The 22,708-nt window shown below is 42.5% G+C and overlaps 1 protein-coding gene across 2 annotated transcripts in view; it reads right to left on the reverse strand.

Annotated features, from left to right (window-relative positions):
- FOXN3 (forkhead box N3) overlaps positions 1-22,708 on the reverse strand; it is a 218,709-nt gene that overhangs the window by 174,898 nt on the left and 21,103 nt on the right. The window contains exon 2 of one of the 2 annotated variants that reach the window (XM_062575899.1): positions 355-466. The exons of the other annotated variant lie outside the window; for it this stretch is intronic. The gene's annotated coding sequence lies outside the window, so the exon portion shown is untranslated. The remainder of the gene's footprint in view (positions 1-354; positions 467-22,708) is intronic. 2 annotated transcript variants of the gene reach the window in all.

Below are 22,708 nucleotides of genomic sequence, written 5' to 3' on the forward strand. Positions count from 1 at the left end.
GCAACATCAGTAGCTTAGAATTTACCTCTAACCTTTTTTTGTTATTGCATAATCTGTTTTATCATAAATCACTGTTATCACATGATTTGTTATCATACAATCTTTTCTCATCAAACTCAGGGTCTTGGCCTCCTTTATTAATCAAACGGCAACACTGAATTGTCAGCAATAAAAAGACCAGTAATTACTATTTGTTTAAAGGAGCAGAGAACTGATCAGTGCTTAGACTTTCATCAAATTAACCAGAGAATCACAGTAACCAAAAACCAAGTCTGGTGGAAGGCTTTGTAACCAGAGAATCAACTTGACATTCAGACAGATGAAAACACTCATGCTTGTCCACAAGTGTCTTACCTCACACTATTGTAGCCACTCTAGGAATTGCCACTGATTTCAGAAAGTACATGTTCACGTTCCTGCTTTCTGAAGTCTAGTCCCAGGCTGTCCTCTTGTGAGAGCAGGGTACCTTCAAAACATAGATTTCATTGCTTTGCAGAGAAATGCATATAAACTGATGGCTGGAAGTGATGACTCAAAGCTCATTAGGATTGAAACTAACAATAATTTATTACAATTAAAACTAACAATAATTTACCAATGGAATAAACTACCAAGGGAAGCAGTGAACCTACACCTTGTAATCTCTGTCACATCAGGATACAAATCCAAGCACCTTTTAATAAAAGACCAGTTACTGGGTGCATTGCTTGTCTGCACTGCATGGGATGTCATGCTACCCTGCATACTGAGGTCTTCTCCACCTAGAACCTGGGACTCTCGCAGTACATATGTGACAAAATGACTGCTGTGCTCATTTTATGATATATATAAGATGTGAAACATTCTGGGCTTTTTCCAAATCAGCAGACATTTTTTTTTTTCCTGTAGCAATCTCAAGTCTTGACTTCCCCTATTTTTATCAGTAGAGTTCTTGGTGACTCACATGTGGATTGGGAGCTCTCAGCCCACAGCTGAAGGCAAGGGTGTTAAATATTTAATAAAGAGACAGCTTTTCTCCCAAATGTTTTGGATAAATAGCTGTTAACAGAAACCAAAATACAAAGGGGTTTTAGCTGTTGGAATGAAAATATCTTTTTCCCTTTCAAACAACCCAGCTCCTCTGCCTGGGTTCTCTCTCTGGCCCTCATCAGCTGTGTCCCCCAGCTATTGCTGCCAGCCCAACCGATCTGCGGCTGCGTTCTGGAGGGAACAAGTCTGCGCACGGTCGTGCAGCCATACCAATTTCATAATTAGATTTGATTTCAGCCAGTTTAACTAGCTGAGTAGTATAAAAGCTAGTCTGGCCTTAAGAGCCTGGTGCACTCAGCTGAGCCCAGTCACTACCTTGGTACTAACAGTGTTAAGCAGCAGAGATGATAGTTTTGGTAAAATGCCTTTTAAGTTTTTATAAAATATCCTGTAACTGTTGCCAGATAGCAGGGCAGGGAAAACATGTATGTACCTTTACTTGATTCCCATGTTCATCTGGTCATTTTTTTAACAACAGAAAAGCAGTGAACATTCAAGAATTTCTTCTTCTTTACTGCCCAATAAAATATTTTTATTAAGCAAGCAACTGGACTTTCTTAGGTCCATGGTTTTCAACATCTAATTATCTGCTGACCTGAATCTGTGTAACTATTATGTGACTATGTTCTTTGTTTGCCTACATATTTTTTATGCAGTTAAAATACTTCACCAAGTTGGAATGCAAAAAAAAAAAAAAAAAAAAAAAAAAAAAAAAGTGAAACAAAAGATCAAATCCTTAAAACAGTGAATTATGAACTTATGAACTCTGGTATCTGCCTACAGACATAGCAGGATGAAATCCTTATCTGCTCAGAATACTAACCATCAAACAGGACATTTATTTAAGTGTTCTTTTATCTCTGTTGGATTAGGGAAATCACAGGTTTGCACCCTGCTCTCTATGGGACTGATTTCTATTCCACCAGCGTATTGGCTAAGAATGTGAAAACTCAACTTGCCCAGCTATGGCTGGGAGGCAAGATTCATCTGTTTTGATGAAGCTTCTCCTAAGCCACTGGAATGGCTGGGACACCACATCACCATGTCCTGTTTGACCAAAGCTGTAAGGAGAGGTAATTTCTATTTCCTCTCATTTAAGTGAAAAGAACTTCCATAAGAAATTATTTAGTTAATAGTCTTAAGAATAATAAAGTTAGTTAGTTAAAACAACTAGTCATAGGTGTTACAAGAATGGGGCAAGTAATACAGTAACATGCTGAGACCAGAGACCAGACACACTGTGTGAATGCTGCTGGCCAAATGGCAGTAATTGGTACCATTCAGGACAGGACCTATAGCTAAATAATGTATACTGCTGGAATGCAGATTTTAAGATGTGTGAACTTTGTGCAAATTTTAGCCAAAAAAAAAAAAAAAAAAAAAAAAAAAAAGCCAAAATTTGAAGACGCAAACTTGAAAGCTTGTTACTGGTACAAAGTGAACAGAGGAGTAACAACTAACTCAGAAACCTCAAGTAGAGGTCAATGTCTGCCTTTCTTTGTATCTCACATACATACAAAGTCCTTTCTACTCACTTCAATGGTCACTTCAAAAGAAACAAGCTCTTTGAGATATTTCACTAGACTAGAATCACAAATTCTGATTTTGCTTATGCCTCTTATTTCTGCCTGCAGTCTCCATGTCTCCTTTTATTAATGGATGTAACTGCTAGCAGAATAGGACCAACCTTTCCTGCTGCATGGTGAATGACCGGAACAAAGCCCTGGGCCTGAACGGGTCAGCAGAGATGATCAGCAGCACCTAAAAACAGAGCTAGGCTGTTGCCTTTCAATAACCAGCAGACAGTAGCTAAACATTTGCAGATACTATTATGGGAACAGTTAAGATACCTTACATATAAGAAAATCACTTATTTTTGAGGACCTGTAAGCACAAATGATTCACCTTCCTATAAACCATGAGAAGTCCAAAACAACACCAGGTCTTCATTCCAAAATATCACCAGCTTTTGCCTTCTTGACTCACTGCGAAGGAAACTAAGCTTGTACTATCTTCAAATATTAATAGTGAACTGCCAAGACACATTTCTTATTGTGATGCACTTGTACTTCTCTGAATAATTCCCACTGGCATCCATAAGAATCACTCACATAAATCTCCTTGCATCAGGTTAAGAACTCATTCCATAGTTGTGATCCTAGCTTTAAAAAGGGTGATATGCAATTTTGTCTTCTTTCTATTATAGTAGAGTTTATATTTTGAAGTTCTTTGTATAGCACTCAGTGCTATGCTATTGAAAACACTAAGTTAGACTATCACTCTAACTCTCCATCTCCCAGGAAGCCAGAATGTCCTCACTTTCCCTAGGAAAGCACTATCCTTGACTGGACACAGTGAGTTGCCGGAGCCATTGGTGGTTCTATTTTTGAATCACAGATTTCTGTTAGAAGGAAGAGCATAAAATGCTTATTTTCATTTGCTATAATGTCTCAATATACCTATTCCCATTACCATCATTTCATGCCCCCTTTACACTGCCTGAAAAGCTTGGAGAGATTTTAGGGCGAAGGGAAATCAGGCCTTCCATCTCACTGTAATAACTTTAATCTGACAGAGTTCATTTTGTAGTGATTCAAACAGAGGCAATGGAGTCCAGTAAGCGCAGGTGAATTCCTGGATCTCAGGGGCCCTGTGGGAGCTCCTGACTCCTTCACCTCCCAGAGCGCTCCCAGGATCCATCCTTGGAAACCTTCCATGACCCTGGGGTTTCTCCGAGGCTGCTTGGATGCAGTAGCTCTGATCTATGGAGCAACAATATCCTTCTAATTCTGCAGAAACTTTATTCTCACACAGCAACAATGCCAGCTCATCTGAGTCCAACTAAACCCCCAAAGAATGATTCATATCAGACTGAACCACATTTACTTTCAGTTCATTATCACACTCGCAACTTGTAGGTTTGGAAATTTTACATTCTGAGTGCAGCAGCAGGCTACAGGCTCTACACCTCTCACTACTGTATTAAGAGAGATGCCTAAGAGTTTTTCTCCTTTTTTTCTCCCTCTCTATCCCTAGAGAGGAACTAAGGCCATGGAGAACTTTTAAAGCTTAAATTGGCCACGATCTAATCATCATATCAACAATATGAAACACCATGTAACATATGAACCAAACGAAACTCCCTCTTTCACTTGGTAGATCAGTTCCAGACTAAAGGTTTGCCCTGGGCAAGGACAAGACAAGGTTCGTCAGTATTTTTGTTAATATCCTTTTAACGTGAGCTGGCGCACAAATGAGCACAACTGCTCAAATAAGCCACATTTCTTTCTCAGGGCCTTGTTCTAGCAAAACTCCCACTGAACTCCACAGGGGTTTGGTAGAGTGGGAACTTAGCAAACAGTGCAGGACCGAGACCTGCAAAAAAGATAATGTGATCAGAGGGCAGCATTAAAGAAAATATGTCCAAGTTCTACAATGTGCTAATATTTGTAATCTTCATGAATGGCAAAACAATGCAATTAAAATGCTCAGCTCTGAGACAACACAAAACTGGTATTGAGATGCCAGATTGTGTCATTATCAATTCTTAAAGCTCGTAGTACCTTAAGTGCATTTAAAGGATCATAACTATTACAGCCCAATTACCACTGGGACTCTAGAGCAGGTGCACTCATCTAAATAGAAGCCTCAGAGAAAGCAATTCAATTTGAAATTGCTACAGGATTTTCAACGTGTGAAAGGGACTTGTTGAGAGTAATTAAAGGCTCCAGAATGCAAAATAAAAAGGACATATTCCAACTGGACAAATTGGAAAGAAAGCACAATCTCCAGGTATGCGAACTGATGGTTTGAAGTCAGATCCCTGGCAGCCTGAATGGGATACGCACAGGGTGCCAGAGCAGATGAACTGGTGGGATGAGCCAAGGAATCTGTCTGCATGAACTCTGGTTGATATTGTGAAGTTATTATGAGGATGTTCCTATGAAAATTGCTGGCTAATGAACATGCCTGTCTCTAGATAATGTGGAATCTGCCACTGGATGGCCTGGCTGAGTCAAGACTTCATGAGGCAAAGAACAGTGGTGGCTTGTAGGAACATTACAATCACATATTTAGGGCGAAGCACTTTGGTATAATCAGCTAAGAGCACTTGGAAGTTTTGAAAATCTGATTACTAGTAGAAAAATGAAAAAAAATGTCATAGACGGTAAACAGAAAGCAAGCAGAACGTGTAAGCAGTAGAAGAGAAGAGGTTTCACAAATCATAGTCAAAACCATACACCCTGGAAAGAGCATCCTATGTTTTAGTGTGGCAACGACATGCTGCAGAAGGATGCAGGCAGGATCCAGACAACCAGGAGCCCAACCCCCAAAATGCTCCAGATAGCCAAGGTAAGCAGATGAAGAGAAATGCAGAGATTGTTATTATCTTTGTTTTGTTCCTTTAATTTTTCTTCTGTTAAAGAAGTACTGCAGCATGACAGTCTCAGGCCTTGGTTACCTCTGAAGGAAAAAAAAAAGTATAAATCAGAAGATTCATAGCTCCAGGAAAGTGTGTGTTTAAGTTCTAGAGAGAAAGAAGCAGGAGCAGAAGGCTGCAAGTAGGAGCAGCAAGGCTGGGAGTCTGATCCCTCAGGAGGCCCCAGGTCACCGCCAGAGACCAGACTATACTAAAACACCCGAGGTCCGACTGGTTCTGCAGCAGCCCCAGCCAGACCCACGGGCTGTGAGGACGATGTCTCAGAGCATGCCACAGGGTCTCAATACCTCACTGGGGACAGCAGAGACAGTCTTCACATTAAGGTGCATGACCATTGCAAAAATCAGGGCCAAGCACAGGCACGTTGCATTCAGATACGCAGTAGCTGACACAGTCTCTGCTTTGATGGCCTCGGTTCTGTCTGCTACCCACGTGCTACTGCGAGTAAATAAGCTCTGGGAGCTGTGGCTTGGAAAGGAAGTCAAGAAGAACACAGGACAAACCAGCATCTCCCACATACTCCTCCTTTTCCAAGAGTCTGGGACACTCCCTCAACTTGGGATTGTCAAGGGTGGTGAGAACATCTAGACACTCTAGTTTAATTCTCAAAGTTAAGAAGAATTTTTTTAAATGTTCAAATAAACAAACTCCATGGTGACTCTGCAGAGGTTAATAAAGTATTAAGCTCAGCAGACAGGGGTGTGGAGAGAGAAGGGCTGACATGCAAAGGACTGAAGTTAGAAACTGCGCATGGATTTCTGCCTCTGACGTTTCCCCCCTCCCGAACACCTCCTTCCCTCATGGACAACAAAACCAATACAGGGTTTCCCACTGCTCATGCCCCTTCCATCTGGGAGCAGTAACGTGGGGCTAGAAGACGTGCCGCCACTGAACCACACGAGCCTGCGTTTCGCCCGGGGGTCGATAAGCAGTGTCCTGCAGACTAGGTGCTACAGCGTTCGGCAGTTTTTGCTGCTGTCAAAATCCACACAAAAGTCTCCATTGGTTTTCAGTGTTACAGTAACCTCTTGCAATGCCACAGGACACAGGAGAGCGCCAAGATGGGAAACTTTAAGCAGGATGGTGTAATAAATGCAATATAATCCATTTCTTCTATGGCTCATTTTAGTTTATATACCACCTAGCTGGGACAATACACCCAGTGAGTAAAAGTTATGGGCACATGCCTAGATCCTTGACTGAAATAAATTTATAATTTTATTGCAGTAATATATCTGTCATAACAGTGATTTGCCTGCAGCTATTCCACCTCGTGCCATGATCCCATCAGAGCCAAAAACCCCAAGGAGGGCGAGAGCAGCCAAGCCACTTAGGGGAAGCACGCGCAACACGTGGACCGCGGCGATCCCCTCGGCCCTCACCCAGGATGGAGCACCCTCCCCTCGGAGCCAGCGCTCGCTCCGTGCCCAAAAGCGCCTTGCAGGGGGGCGGCTTGCAGGAGGCTGCTTGGCCTGACTGACGTACTCAGCACCAGCAAGCTGCGTGCCCGCTGCCTGCGGAGAGGAGCTGAACCGGCTGCTGCCGTCACTGCTCTGTCCTTGCCAAACTCCTCCTGTTGGCTATCTATGAGTTGTGTACCTTGAACTTCTCTGCCACCTCCAGTTGAACGCTCTCCTGGCTGGTGCTGTGAAGGCACGACGCAGCCTGTCCCCGCGGGGTCCGAGGACATCCTGCCCACAGTCCCCACCGGGACAACAACAGAGAGCCAATCTTAGCTATCTCAAACTACTGCATTTTCTCTCCGGTTCAAGGGGAATATCTGATAAAAACAAAGCATTTTAAAATGCATCTGTAAAACACCATGGCCTCCCTCTCGGGACCACCACACTGTTTCAGGATGGGCCTGCCTTCCCTGCCACAGGTCCTTCACCCCCCTGCACAACGTGCTCTGGGAAGGCTCTAAATGATCACGAATGATAAAATAACGAATACACTATGGTGCTGCTTTAAAATGAAGAATACTTTTTGCAAAAGATGCCAGCTACACTGTTTACATGAAAGCAGAAAACCAGAAAAAGGGGGGAAATGCCCAGTCTAACAACCTCTGGCTGTGAAAAGCCCCTTGCCCTGGAGAGCTGCTGCAGGAGGGAAAATATGGTGGAGAATCTTGGTTTCCAGTAAAAAACTCATAGCTCCTCTTCTCAGAAAGGAACCCTAAAAGCTAAAACTAAGTGTTCACCAGGGCCAACTGGCCAAGGCAGCCGATCACCAGAGCTGGGGGACCAGGGAAAAATTCTGCAAACCCTAAGATTGCTTTGGGTTTCACCAGAAAAGCCCCCCTGCCAGACCCCCAGCACCTCCCGGCATGAACGGCGACATAGGCAGCAGGGAAGGACGTCAGAGCTAAGGCTGGCTCTGACCAGGAGATGAGTTCAACTTTACCAACACAACCCTCAGCTTCATTTTGAAGGATGTTTACATACGCAAGTCATTCCTTCCTCCCAACTCAGACCTGTGTTTAAATACAAACATCCACAACGACACGTGTCCTTGAAGGCTCAAAACCTCAACCGAAGTGCAAGCGGTCTGCAGCCTCATCGAATGACAGAGTAAAACCACAGGTCACATCACGGCAAAACCAAAGAAAGCCAGCAAGTAACCAGTACGCTTCTAGCCGTCTGTTCAGCTGTGTGCTTATTCTTACCCTCACACGGACTGTTTTTGCCTGCCATCTCCACCCACCCAACAATCCATCCTCAGGACCCAAAATCATTTCAAAGCCACAATTTCAGACATGAAGATTTTACAGTTTATGCATGTTCTAGGCAAAATGAACAATATCGTGTTGATGTAATCATTGGCAAGCAAAACTGTTACTTTGAATTGGGAGAAAAAATTAGTTTCATGCCCAAACTGAAGCCAAGAAAAATTTTGCCAATATACTCAGGATAGAAAAAGCACAGGCTTATGTTTCCCAAATATCTTCAAAAGATATTAAGGAAGTTTTTTTTTTTTTTTTTTTTTCATTATAGGATCTCCCTTAAGGTATAACAACAGCATGAAAATATATCACAACAATAAAAAAAACAAACTACTTGAGAGTACATTTTTGGAAGGAAGCTAGTTGGCAAATAAATGATATATTGAGCAGGTTACAAACAAATATATATTCTAACAAAAATATTTGCAACTTTTTCCACTGTCCATTTAAATGATATGCACAATACTAATTATGTTTGTTGAATGCTTAATATAGAAAAGCCCACTTTTAAAAAAATCCACTATCCAAAGATTTTATATAATTTTGTGCACCAGTAAGCTATGTCAGTGCAACAACTGCATACTCTTTCATATATAAAATACATATATACAGAAAAAAACATTTGTTTTAAGTTAAGAAAGTGAGTTTTATCATTATCAGAAAGAAAACAAATTACAGATTAAGTTCAGGAGTGATGAATACGCCTGAAATAGGGATGGAAAAAAAGAATCTCTATTATTACTGTTCCAGGTTTTCCCTTTGCATCAAAATCTCCACATATTCTAAAGTATGAGTTTGGTTTAAATACTTATTAATTTAGTATTTCACCCTCACTATTATGATCTGAAAATCAAGAATTAGGACTGCCTGACAAAGGTAACGTTAGTGGGAAACAAAATCTCCCAAGCTTTTTTCTGAGATTGCTGGCTGCGATTACATCTGAATGTACAAGCCTTTGTGCTGCATTAGGTGAAGATACATCATGAGGTCTCAATAATTAGGGAGCAGCTAATATATTCTGGTCACTAAACAAATCTTTTTAATGTACATTCTTTAGCTTCAGTCACAGCCCAGAGGGAAGTACCTTTTCTAAACCAAAATCTTCTGAACTATTAGAGAGGATTCTAAGACGACAACTTTCACTGTTTTTTTCCTCTAACATATTTTTCTTCATCTACCCTTCACAGCAATCCTCGGCTTCCCAAAGAGAGTCAAATGTTATTCCTAAAGGTCTTTATGAACTATTTCTAGGTGTCTTCATGAACTGACCACCCTTTGCAATAGTTACAGATGTATTTCTTGGTCAGCCTCATCCCACCCAGGCTTCTGGTATCAAGAGACAGGTGGCATTTTACTGCATGGAGAGCTATGAAAAGTCACCTCTTGGTATACCAGAGTAACAACACTTGATGAAGACAGTTTATTAACATTTCAACTTCATGTAGCTCAGAACAAATCTAAAGACACTCTTAACATCTCTTCTTCTACAAAAATCAAACTTTTTCCTAAAATCAGCATGCCCAAAATATACCTCTGATGCAGAATATGTGCAGTTGTCAAGGTCTGTCTTGCCCCCTTGCTCCTGTGTAGATTTAACTTAAGGAAAAGAGGATACAAGAGCTTTAGCTTCCTGTTTGCCTCAGCATCAGGGAACCATCATAAATGCAGATATAACCATCTCTCACGTAGATTACAGCAGAGCTTCCTATTAACTTTCTCAATCTGATCAAAATGGTGGAGATTTCAGACTTAGCTGACTAGTAAAGCTGAACATCTAACATAGGAGAGTCAGGTAAAATGCAAAACCTATCCCTCACCTTGATTTCGTTCCAGCCTTTGCATCAACAGAAATAGCCTATAAACACCTGAATTATAAAGTAGATGTGATAGAATTTTCTGGAGCAAAGAAAACGAATTAAGGAGTCCTTCATTCTCTTCCTTCTAGCAGTTTCCCACGGATGTTCATGAGAATTTGCAAATGATTCAGTCGACATCCACCAGCAAGATCAGCTCTTCCAGTTATTCCTACACCTATTTACTGCATTTAAGAAATCCTTGAGAGGTTGAGTCTGCCACAGACTGGGAGCTGAAATCAGTTCACCAAGAAAAAGTTTTTAGGAAACTCTTGCCACAGATTGCTTGCTTGGATTCTAAACGTAGGGGAGATGTGGGTTCCACCAGCAAGGGTAAGATACAAATAGACCTGTGTATTTCCCTCAGTGGAACATGAGACAATTAACAGCATTAATGGATAGGATACTCATTTAATTCAGTTTTTTGCTCCACAAATAAAGTCTTCTGTCTGTTTTTATTTGGTTTTATAAATTAACCTCCTTCTTTTCTCATTAAGTAAACAATGAATGAAGGATTACTCTGTGGGAAAAATGCAAGTGCAAAGGGCAGTGGTTTTATATTGTTGTAGCAATTTCCTTTCATGCTTCCAAATAATTCTGCTCCAGAAGGCAGAAAATCATTGATGTCTAATCATTTATTTAGTAAGATACACTGTTTTCTTTCAGCTTAAGGAAACATGCAGCTGGAAAGTTACACTGAAAGTCAGTCCCTTTATGAACAGCCCCTGGCCCTTCAAATGCAGATGGAGAAACTGTGAGGATGCATCAGTGGTGCGGTGCAGGGAAAGAAGAATCACGGCCTCATGCATTTTGGCGTGAAGATCTTAAGTTCCTGTTGGTATCATCATCAGTATTTGTGTCTTCACTGTACAGCCTGTGCAAGGTCCTGCTTGAGACTCCAGAGGCCTGGCTGAGCGACCAGCTGGCTTTGAGGTGGGCCTCTCCAGGAGGCACCTCACTGCTGTTTCATCTGCCCAAGGCTCACCTTGTTCTCATCTGACTGAAACCCCCTTTGCCTTTACCTGCTTTAAAACAGCCATGTGCTGAAAGGCTGCTAGGAATAAGCTTTATGGTGATGAAGCCAGATTTTACTCTGGCTTTATTTTTTATTTCTGCCTTCTTAGCAGTTAGAGCATAACAGCAGCTTGAAAGAAATGACTGTTCCCCTCCACTCAGCGCCTGCGCGACAACCTCCGAGCACTCTGTCCAGTTTTGCGTTTCCCAGCACAAGAAAGACATGGACATACTGGAACAGATGTGGTGGAGGGCCATGAAGATGGTCTGGGTGTGGAGGGCAGGATATATACAGAGAAGCTGAGGGAGCTGGGCTTGTTCAGCCTTCAGAAGATAAGTCTCTGGGGAGAGCTTATTGCTTTCTACAACTACCTAATGGAAAGCTGTAGGAAAGACGGAGCCAGATTCCTCTTGGAAGTGCACAGGAATATGGCAAGAGGTAATAGACACAAGTCACAACATAGGAAATTCCATCTAGACCATGGAAAAAAATTACAATGAGAGTAGTCAAATATCTGAGCAGACTGAAAAGGCTGTGGAACCTCCATCCTGGAGCAACCTGCTCTTGTCGGTCCTGCTTGGAGAAGGGATTGGACCCAAGAAGTTTCAGAGGTCCTTCCACCCTATATTATGACTCTGTAATTCTGTGATCCTATGAGATGTCCAGGTTTTGAAAATAAAGGGTCCTGGCACTAGGTGTACAAGTAGATGTACCAGTCAAAGCTAAAAGCAGCAGTAGTACAGCAGTAGTAGCAGCAGTAGAGCTGATAACATCACTGGCTTTTTCAAAATCTCTTGACATAACAAACCTGTAGACATTTCCAGGATCTTATTCTTGTGTATTTATCTCTGGACATTGCTGAAGAACCTTAGCATTGGTACAGCCCACTTCACTCTATGGTACCTTGTGTCCCCATTTCCAATGGCATGCATTACATGGCACCTGGGCATACAGCTTTTCACTGGGTCTCACTGGGCAGAAAAGCCTTGGTGTGCTGTACAGAGCATGTATGTGCACCAAGAGGTATGCAACTACACATGCATGCAAGGAGGTTTAGCACTTAAAAAGAACCGGTTTTACACACTAAGCCACTAATGTAAATATAGCCTTAATGTGGGATTGGGTAGTGGGAGGTACCACTGTGTGATCACTTCACTGCTGCATGCCCTTTGCTGCTGCAGCCTAGCTCAAGTTTAGAGGTGCTAACCCAGAATTACAAGTCAGTCACACCAGGACTGATCCTGCCCCATATTCAGGTTGAACTCTGCAGCAAGGTCTGGTCCCCATGTTTCAGTGACACAGACAGAGAGGTATCTTGAGAAACCTCCAATGGACAAAGATCAGTGAGAAAACATACTCAAGATCTCAGAGATTTACAGCCAAACATGGGAATCCAACCTGTCCCAGCTTCAAATTTTTCTTAGGCCCTCACAGCTATCTGGATGAAGAACTGTTTTTCATTAATCTCCTTTTTTGGGAGCTTCTTCAATCAGCAACACTGCTGACCCCACCTGAGAGCCACTGACCATCACTGGTGTCAGACGAAGGCAGAGGGATTCTGCATACAAGCAGCCTCTTATTGCTGCCCCATTTCTGTGAAGAGGTAAGTAGACTGAAAGAATAGAACGGAAACTCATGAACCTTCTCTTTTCCAGTCTATGGTGATAATTGTGAACTGCATTCCTTCTCTCCAGATGTATAAACCTTTCTTATTTAATCAGGTTAAAAAGAATTCTGCAGTTTTGTTTGAATGGGGACAATTAACCAAGTGACCGAGAGCACTATATCCTACTGCCCTTGTTCTCACTTCATTAATCTTTGTGCCACCTACAAATTTTATCAGAAATAACTTTATATTTACTTCCAGATCACTGCCAAAAATGATGAATAGCATGGGGGCTCTAACTGATCTCTGCAGAGCTACATTAAAAATGTTCCCATTCAGTGATGATTCCCTATTGACATCTACTTTTTGAGATCTGTCAGTTACCCAGTTCTTAATACATTTAACATGTGCTTCAGTGAAAGTATATAGTACTAATATTTTAATCATAATGTCATGTGGAATAAAATCAAACGCCTTAGAGAAGTTTAAGTATATTATATCTACAACTATCTTATCCCCCAAACTTGTAATCTCATCGGATAAATCAGGTTTGTTTGACAAGACATATTCTCCAAAAAAGAATGCTGACTGGCATTAATTATATTTCTTACCTTTAATTCTCCAAATCCTCTATCAGTTCTTCTATTCTTTTGCCCAGGATTGATGTCAGGCTAACCTGCCTGCATTTACTCTGAATCTTGCTATTGCTTATGTTCAATATAGGCAAAATGGTATTGCTCACGGTGAATTTCCAAGAAGTATAAGAAGTTAATAGAAGCAGGCCAAGGATCTTGTGCATCAACTCCTTTTAGGATTTTGACTGCAAATTAACTGGGCTTAGTCATTAAAAAATGTTTAGCTATTACCTTCACTTCACCATATATTTTTGTTTAAAAAGGTCTTCTTCCTTGAATGTAGAATTATGGGTTTTGTGCCATATACTGTTCTTACACAATTATCCATTGCATTCATACATCTGTCTAAATTTTTCCAAGTAATGTTCTCCAACCTTCCCCTACCTTTGAAAAAATTAGCACCTTGAAAGACTATTTGCTTTATATATGTTCTATATGTACGTATATATCTGTACACACACATGCATGTGCTGGAAATGTCTTCATTTCATCTGTCTTGGATACAAGTAAGTCACAGCAGCTGCTCCTTCTACACCACTCATAGTGGGCAGATGCTGATGGCTCTGTGCCTCTATCCTATAGATCTATACAAAGATCTCCCTTCTTCTTCTTCCTAACATCTATACGTAGCTCAGACCACATGGACTGAACTATCAACCCTGTCAATACAACACACAGCCTTCACCACACGAAAATATACAGAAAACACAGCTACAGGGATGCGATCAGTCCACTGACAACCAACCAAGATCTGAGCAAGGCAAAGATCAGTTTGGTGGGACAAGGAAAGACTCTGAGGAGTCTGCACACACTGTGTAGGTCTCTCTATTTTAAGGTACACCCTCCTCTGCTCCCCATCCCATCCCAATCAATAAACTCGCCCTGCAGTCAGGCTTACATTTCACACCGATACTAAACCACTCCATAGCAACAGTTATGAGTGGAATAACACTTTCTATCGACTTTGGGTGGGAACACCCACCCCACTCTAGTAGATGATGACCTTACTTAGTTAGTCATGTTTTTACTGCCTCTCAGTTAGCAAAAACCATGCAGTCTACCCAGGTATGAAGAGCCTTCACTATGATGGAGACTCCTGCTACTTGCACAAAATGCCTCTGTGTCTCTTCAGCCACACAGGACATAGTTGTCCTATATGCTTCATACCACCCATTCATATCAAGTCCAGTGCCTCGTTTCTGCTCACCGAGTGCCCCCCGCACACATCCAAGACACCTGGACTACTTCCTACAGTGCCAGAATGAGCACTGTGATCAACAGTTTAGGTCCTCAAGCACAACACGGCTTTCTACCACATGGGGAAAACTGTGCAAGAAATAGCGCTTTCCTAAGAGTCAGGCTGAGCTGAGAGCAAGCCTCCTAGGAGTTAAGGACTATCACAAGTTTTAGCTTCTACATGCAAAATGCAGTGTGCGTGTTTTTGTTTTTTTGTCTCCTAAGATAAATACAAACTTACATGTACTTACATTTGAATAAGAAAATGGGGAAAAATGAAAACCAAGCCTAACCACACAAGATGCTCTATATCACATGCTTCTCACCCAGAATTGTGGCAAAGGCTAGTCACACTGCTTACCGGGGAATGTTTCAGTATGGGGCCAGTATGGATACCATGACAGAACAGAACTGAGTTCTGCATGTGTCAGGACTGTCCCTGTGCTCTGAGGAGCACAGAGCCAGAAGAGTCTACTTAGACGAGAAGACCTAAAAGAGAATCAGGCTTTTTCTCCTCAACTTATACAGTTATTCATGTATTTAAAATGTTTTTTTCAGAGCGTCACATGGTACAATCAATATATAAAGAAGACAATTCACAAAAGACGGAATCTTATCTAATAATACACCAAATTCACCTACCACAAAAGATATAGTACTGCATCCCCCAAAGGGGCCCAGGGCAGCCAGAATAACACATTCCACTGAAAACATCCTGCTCTGCCTTGGGATGATTTGCTCTCACCCCCCAACTCGGCCTGACTATGGTCAGTAGCGCTCCAGATAGCCAGGGCACATAGCAGATAGGGGGCTTCTAAATACTGTCAGCCTCAAGTGCATTCAAAACAGAATACAGAGCCAGTATGTTTGCTCCATTCACATTGGTAAAATGGGAGAAAATTATATATTCAAATAAAACCCTTGTAGCAGGAAGCACAGTAGCATTTCAGTGAGAAGCACTGAACATACTTATTCCACTTCACCGATTAACTATTTTTAATTTTTAAGCAAGTTATTACAGCTACTATAATATTATAAATATTATATTACTCATTCAAAAAGATAAAATGGTCTCAAATATGGGAAGATATTCTTGTTGCTGCTTCAGTAGCTCTTTGTGATCTGCTACCTGGCTTCTCTATCCTTCCACCATGCTTTTCTGGGACTACCACTCCTCGACAGTACTGAGCGACCTAAATTACTCCTGATCCTGCGGGAAAGCGGGAGCACTCAGCATCAAGTCCTGGACATATCCCAGGTAAAAAAATATGCTACGGGCCTGTTTTGGCAATATGTCTGCAATCTGTTTCACATAATCTTAGATGCCTAAAGTGTGGATCTCTGCATATGGCTGCACTAGCTATCAGGGCTGCAAAAGAGAGCATGCTGTATTGAGGGAAGAGATCACACAGCCTGGTGGGGAAGCACTCCTTGGGTGGGGAGGAATTGTGCCTTAGGCACTGCTCTTCTGACTAGGAAGGACCCAGCTCAGCCATGGACACCCATGCCACACTGAGGGCGGTTCATAGAATCACAGAATGGGTAAGGTTGGAAGGGACCTCTGGAGATCATCTAGTCCAACCCCCCTGCTCAGCAGGGTCACCTAGAGCATGTTAGACAGGGTTGCATCCAGGTGGGCCTTGAAGATCTCCAGAGAAGGAGACTCCACAACCTCTCTGGGCAACCTGTTCCAGTGCTCCGTCACTCTCACAGGGAAGAAATTCCTCCTCACGGTCAGGCGGAACTTCCTGTGCTTCAGTTTCTGCCCATTGCCTCTTGTCCTGTCACATGGGACAACTGAAAAGAGTTTGTCCCCATCCCCTTGGCACCCTCCCTTCAGGTATTTATGCACATTGATAAGATCCCCCCTCAGTCTTCTCTTCCCCAGGCTGAACGGGCCCAGCTCTCGCAGCCGTTCCTCACAGGGCAGATGCTCCAGCCAGTTGGCCAGATGAATCCCACAAAAATGAGGAATTAAACACTTTCTCCTTCTGTAGCAATGGCTGCAATCTAAAAATCAACCCACATCTATTAGAGGGTATTGTCTTATGCTATAAACTCATCAAGGTGGAAAATGGTCCTTTTTGGTTTGTGTTGACACAGCACCGAGTATGACAGGAGCACAGGTCAGAACCGAGCCGGTCGGGAGTTGCTGCAAAATGAATTAATGACATACTCATTATCACCAGCAGTGGTATTAGCGAGCAGGAAAATCTGTCACCTCTCACCAAAACAAGAACTTGCATTAACAGCATTGCTCTGATGCCTGCAGATCCCGAACAAAGCAAAAGAGCCCTGTTTCCTGGTGCTGTTTCAATGGAGAAAAATATCCAGACACTGCCTAAGAGAACTCCCAGAAACGTCCTGAACGCACTCAAGAAAACAGGAACCAATGATTGTTAACTGCTATCTCTGTCAAACGGAGAGGGATCCCTCCCCACCGAAGTCAGCCGAAGAGAGCAGGAGGCACCAATCTATCCTAAAGTGGGGCAGAAAAGAGTTTTGCTATGGGCTGGAACAGGAGCAGGACTGCTCGTTCTCTGATCTCACCTTCTATCGCAAGAAATGTTTCTGACTAACAACTCATCACTCCTTCAGGTATAACCTTAATATGTAGCGTTTGCTCTCATTGCAGCCTACCATCTGGGAAACACTGCTTCTCTGCCATGGTCCTTATCCGTTTCCCAACAAGGAAGCGTGCAAGTGTTCTGAAAACATTCCTGCGTCTGAATTTCAGGCATCCAGTGTTTTGCTTCCAGGTACTTCTTTCTGCCACACTGTGTACAGCCATTTTAGAAATAACACGGACAAAAAACCAACAGCATTGTTGCTGAACAAAGCTCCACTCTCTAGTTGATGGAAGTTATCAATCTAGAGGTGAAGGATTTTAACAAAACAGACAGAGAAGAATCTGTGTAAGACGGGAGGATAAGGAGACAGAACAGCAGCTTTTCAATCAGGAGCAACGTGCCATATGCTTTAGGAAATAACAAGTTCAATAGTCAGTTGATAAATAGCTTGCCAGCAGAAAGTGCATTCAAAATGGCACATAATTACCACATATATAAGCACAGAGTAAGCAAGAGTCATACTGAACTGCTCCACATACAGCTCCCTGCATCTGCACATCTTCTCCCGCAGTCCAAACGTCATCTCCAAGGGGCCGATTTTGCTCCCCTAGGGCCACGAGCACACACAGACGAGGCAGCCCCAGGACAGCAGCCGCGGAAAAGCCTCGAGTCAGCTGTAAGCACGCAAACCGCTGCCTTTGGTGGGGGGAATGGTGGCAGGAACACAGGTGAACCTGGATTAATATTTCTTGGGTCCAGGCAGATCCACCTCAGTTCAAGGGGCTGCATCAAGTGGCTGTAACTCTTTTTTTTTTTTTATCCTTGGGACGGCTGGTGCTTTCCTGGATATCCCATCCATGTGTTCATAGCCTAATTCATACTAGGAAAAGAGCCTGATCCAACCACATGAGAGCCACGTAGCCCTTACTGCTGTCCCACGGCTCTGAGGTCCTGCCGGCTTCAGTGACCCTGCTCACACAGCCTCAGATGCAGCAAAGCACATGGTCAAGTTTAAACCTGTCGAAAGGTTCATTAGCTTCAACGGGACTATTAACAGATTTAAAGTTAAGTACATTCTTAACTGCTTTCCTGAATGAAATCCTAAGTAAAGAGCTTGTCAACATAAATAAAGGTGTCAGAGCTCGAAGGATATTTGTGATTACACAGGTAGGATTTTGTGAGAGCTTTTCAGAGCTATTTAGCTCAAATCACTGTAAATGTGCAAGAATTTTAAACTCACCCTGGAGCACAAGATTGGCACATCTTCTGAAGAAATGCAAGCAGTGAATAAATGCATCATATAATAATTACATATTCCATAAAATCAAAGAGACACTGTCAGGCCCTATCTGGCTGCAAAACTTCGGTATTACACAACATTGTCCAACAAAACCATCTCTTTTATTTCTCCACAGCGTTTGTATGTGGCTGGGAGTCCTAAGTCAGGAAAACCAGGGGAAAAAAAAAGAAAAAAAAAAAGAAGGAAGGAAGTGAACTAAAGGAGAAGAGGAGGTCAGACCTAGCGCTGCCTTGGCCGAGAGCAACCCATGAACTAAAGAAACTACCAAAGAGCGAGAGGTCAATGACCAGCACTACCTATGCTGAGATTTTATAAGCCGTGGGTTTATTTGTTATTGCAGATACGGACCTTTGGAAAAAAAGAGAGAAACGAGCTTGAGGATGTGCCTTTAAGAGCCTTGCTCTGCCAGAGGAGGGGACAGAGCCACGCCGGCAGTAAATTGAGGCGATGAAGTCAACTACATTAACAGTTTTAACGAGGACAGCGTAACGTGCTTTTTTGTCTAGCCCCGCTGCAAGAGCCAGCTACGGAGAAACGTCGCAGCCCCCGCGAGCCAGGCTCGGGCGCCCGTCCCCTTGGCGCGCCCCGCGAGGAGCGAGGCGAGCAGACCGGAGCCCGTGGCAGGACATCCATCTTCCTCCGGGAAGGTTGCTGGGCAACTGGCAAGCGCGCGGCTCCGAGCTGACGTTTCCGAGCGCACGCTTAGATCCTCCATCACTTGCAACTAACTTGATTTTGATGGATTAACATAAGATGAAAATCTACTGTGCTTCTCTCGCGCTCTCTCTCCTCCAGACACAGGGATCATTAAGATACAAAAGAAAATATGACAAAGCGTGGACTTGCAACGCGCGCGGAAGAGCGAGCAGAGGAAAAAGCAGGCACTGATGAGATTAATGCTCTGAAACGATCTCTCTTCCCACAGCAGAGAAAGATATTTAGTTAGCAAAACCTCAGAATAATAATAACAACAAAAAGAAGAAAACACAAATGTACACCGTAACTGCGACTCGCCTGTATCCTTGACTCTTTTGCATCCTTCAGAAACACTGTCTTGGTTTTCAGTGCTCCTTATCAGATGCTGCTTAAGATTATTTCCCTTCACCTGCTGGAGATGCACTACTGGGACACAGTAGTTCTCACTAATCCAATCTAGCGAGGCATTTATATCACTCTTATTAGCTGGGTATCTGAATACCCTATTGAGTTGCATTATCATTAATTGTTTCTTAAGTGTCAGCTACAGAGTCTCTCTCACGCAGTACAAAACAAAGACATGATCCCTGCCCCGAGGAGCTCTGCATGCTAAACAGACGGCTAATGACACCAGTGTAAGGACAGCAGTTGTACTGGTAGCAGAAAACATTGATGGGATGTCGAATAAGTGAATGTGGCTTCGTTAAAAATTTCACTTGCTTTTCCCAGAGAATTTTGTAAATCTGCTGTTGATCATTTTTCATAATTCCCTGGGAATTTTTATTGGGGCTTTTGACCTAAAACCCGTAACTTCAGGCTTTTTCTACAAACCAATTTTTTCATCCTGAGTTTTGCTGAAAACTTGATCAATTCTTCTCTCACTGTTTGGCCATTCACACACACACACACTGTTTTGTCAGAAAAGGGGAGAATTTCAACTGAACCAAAAGTATTTCAGGGGAAGTTAGCTTTAAGAAAGTTTGAAAAAGATCCTGATGAAAATGGCAAAATGGAAAGTGACCCGAGCTGGAAGGGAAGTGGAGAACGGTAAGGCAACAGCCTATGCCAGCAGGGTGAACAGCCATCAAGGACACAGCAAGGAGACCCTGGACATGTATGAATAAGGCGCTCTACAGAATGTACTAATTTTGAATGATGAGAAACTCAAATTTGCAAGACAGGCAAAGGAGGCTGATGGGGATAACAGCAATGCTGCTGTATTTTTTATTTCTCCAGAACTAGTACTAGGTGCAATGCGAGTGGTCCCAGGTGAAGGAGCATCTGCCTAGGGTCAGGGGCAGATGCAGCAGCACAGTCACCACTGCACCATTGCCACCAGCAGGACACCCCCAGGGCCAGTCCACGGGGAGGGTCACCCAGGGCCAGCCTGGCTGCACTGGGGATGGCAGCATGGGGCCTGTCTGGGCCATCTGGCCAAGCACCTGGGTGCTTCTGGTGCTCCTCACATGAGGATGTTTCTGTCAAGGCTCAAAACAGCACTTCTGTACCAGATATCACATGTTATTTATTGCAACGTACATATAAGAGGACTGTTTGCTCCTGTTCACTAACAGACCACAAACTCTGGGATCCCAATTTCTGGACTACCCATGCACAGCTGAGGCACAGGGGTATGACAAGCGAGGTAAGAGATCATTTGAATTTTTTCTACTACAACAAATTTTAGCCCATTGCGTTTTACCATTATTGATGCCAATATCTTCAGTGTCAGAAAGTCCTTCATAACTTGGGTAACACGTAGCCTTAATTATAGGGTATTTTTACATGACCTCAACAGGCCAATTCTTGATTTTAAAATAGAACCACTTAAAAATGTATTTTCTAGTCAGTTTTTCAGTGTAATATGCAATAGGGTTGAACTCCTATTTCTCTTATTCTTATTATGACCCTTCTGGTATTGTCCAGGATACGCTGGCGAAGTCTTCCCCATACACCAATCCTTTGCTGCATGCTAGAAACTCATTCCTGCAGCATCTTACTGTACAATGACTCATTCTAAATTTCCTGATGGACTTCATAGATCTTTAGATATGATGCTGAAATGGCAGTTTGGACTACACAAAGGCTTCTCCAGGAAGTTGGAACATACAGGTTTAGTCAGTTTTCAGTTACGGTTCCACAGGATAAAGTCAGATTTTCTTACCTCACTTCTGTTGCCCCAGTTCTAGTCCTTTAAGTAAAATTTTCAAAAACTATTAAAAGCCAAGGTCCTTTTTGTATTCCAACTCAAGCACATAAGATCTTAAAGCTCACTGAAAGCCACAGAAATTCAGTCATTCATGCCGTTTCTAAACAGATCAGTATTTTTATTTCTATGTGGGCAGCTAGAAAGCTGCACATGCAAGGCAGGTAAAAATGCTTGCAAAAATGGTGCCACAAAAGATAAATAAACTTCCAGTAACCACGTTAAGACCCCCCCCCCCCAAAAAAAAAAAAAGTATAATCACAGAGCATTTAAACATGGAGACAATAGTGTCTTCCCATTTAGAGGAAATCCTTTACATTTCCCAGTAACCTCAATGCAAATTCAACTTAGAACAGCTCTGAGACTATCCAAAATGAATTTGTGAACAGAATAACTGATAAGACTCTTGGGTCCTTATTTCTGTACTCACATAATGGCAATTAAAGCTAAGCACCTTTGAACAGCCTCTAAACAAGTGCATGGAAATCCAGGAGAACCTCTGAGTGGAGATTATGCATTAACCTAATGTTCATAATCATGCTCAGAAAGTTTGCTCTTTCAGAGCTTGAAACAGAAATGTTAATATTCTGAGGCAAAGAAAATAAAAAACCTGGAGCTATTGCAAAAGGCAGAATTTGAATCAAGTATATAATAAGTAATAAAACTTCAAAGCTGCCATCACATACTGCAATTAAAATGCCCCAAACAGATTCTGAATAGCCTTCTCTTTTCTAAGGAAACTTATCCTCCAAGTAAATGGCTAAACTCAGATGAGCATCAGATTCTTACTTACTTTAGGAATAAGCAAGCTTTCCAGGATTAGCCTCCTCTTTTGTCTACCTTGTAGTGAAAAGAGCACAGCATCACGGACCATAGTGGCAATCAAAGCCAGTTCCACCTTGTCTACTCTTGTTCTTGAAGAACTCACAGCATCAATCCCCTTCTTGCAAATGCTAAAGCATGAGCAGTTAATGCAAAGCAATGAGTCATTGTACACAACAGAATAACAACAAGAGTCCATAGGAAAAATCACTCCCTATTTCCAGACTATTAACTGGAAGTCTTCCATATTTTGGAAGAGAAGAGGATGTCTGTATACAGTGTGATGCTTCATGCGAGCCACAAGTAGGAACAGGCTCCAAGAATTTCTGCTTAGTTTGCCTAGAAAAGAAAAAGAAGCTGTGTCTCCGGGGAAGGTGAAACTTCTAGCTATGGCTTTACAACAAATCTGCAATCAGAAAGAAAGCAGCAGATAACTTATTATCCAGATTTGACACTATACCCACAGCTCTTATTCTCTTCAGCATCACTGCAGCTTACACAGTCCCCAATACTGTACACTAAGTCAATGTACAGCAATGGACCCAGGTAGGTGAAATCATCCTGCTTCATTGCAGTC

Source organism: Rhea pennata, chromosome 5 (assembly GCF_028389875.1).
Source record: "Rhea pennata isolate bPtePen1 chromosome 5, bPtePen1.pri, whole genome shotgun sequence".
Taxonomy (NCBI): domain Eukaryota; kingdom Metazoa; phylum Chordata; class Aves; order Rheiformes; family Rheidae; genus Rhea; species Rhea pennata.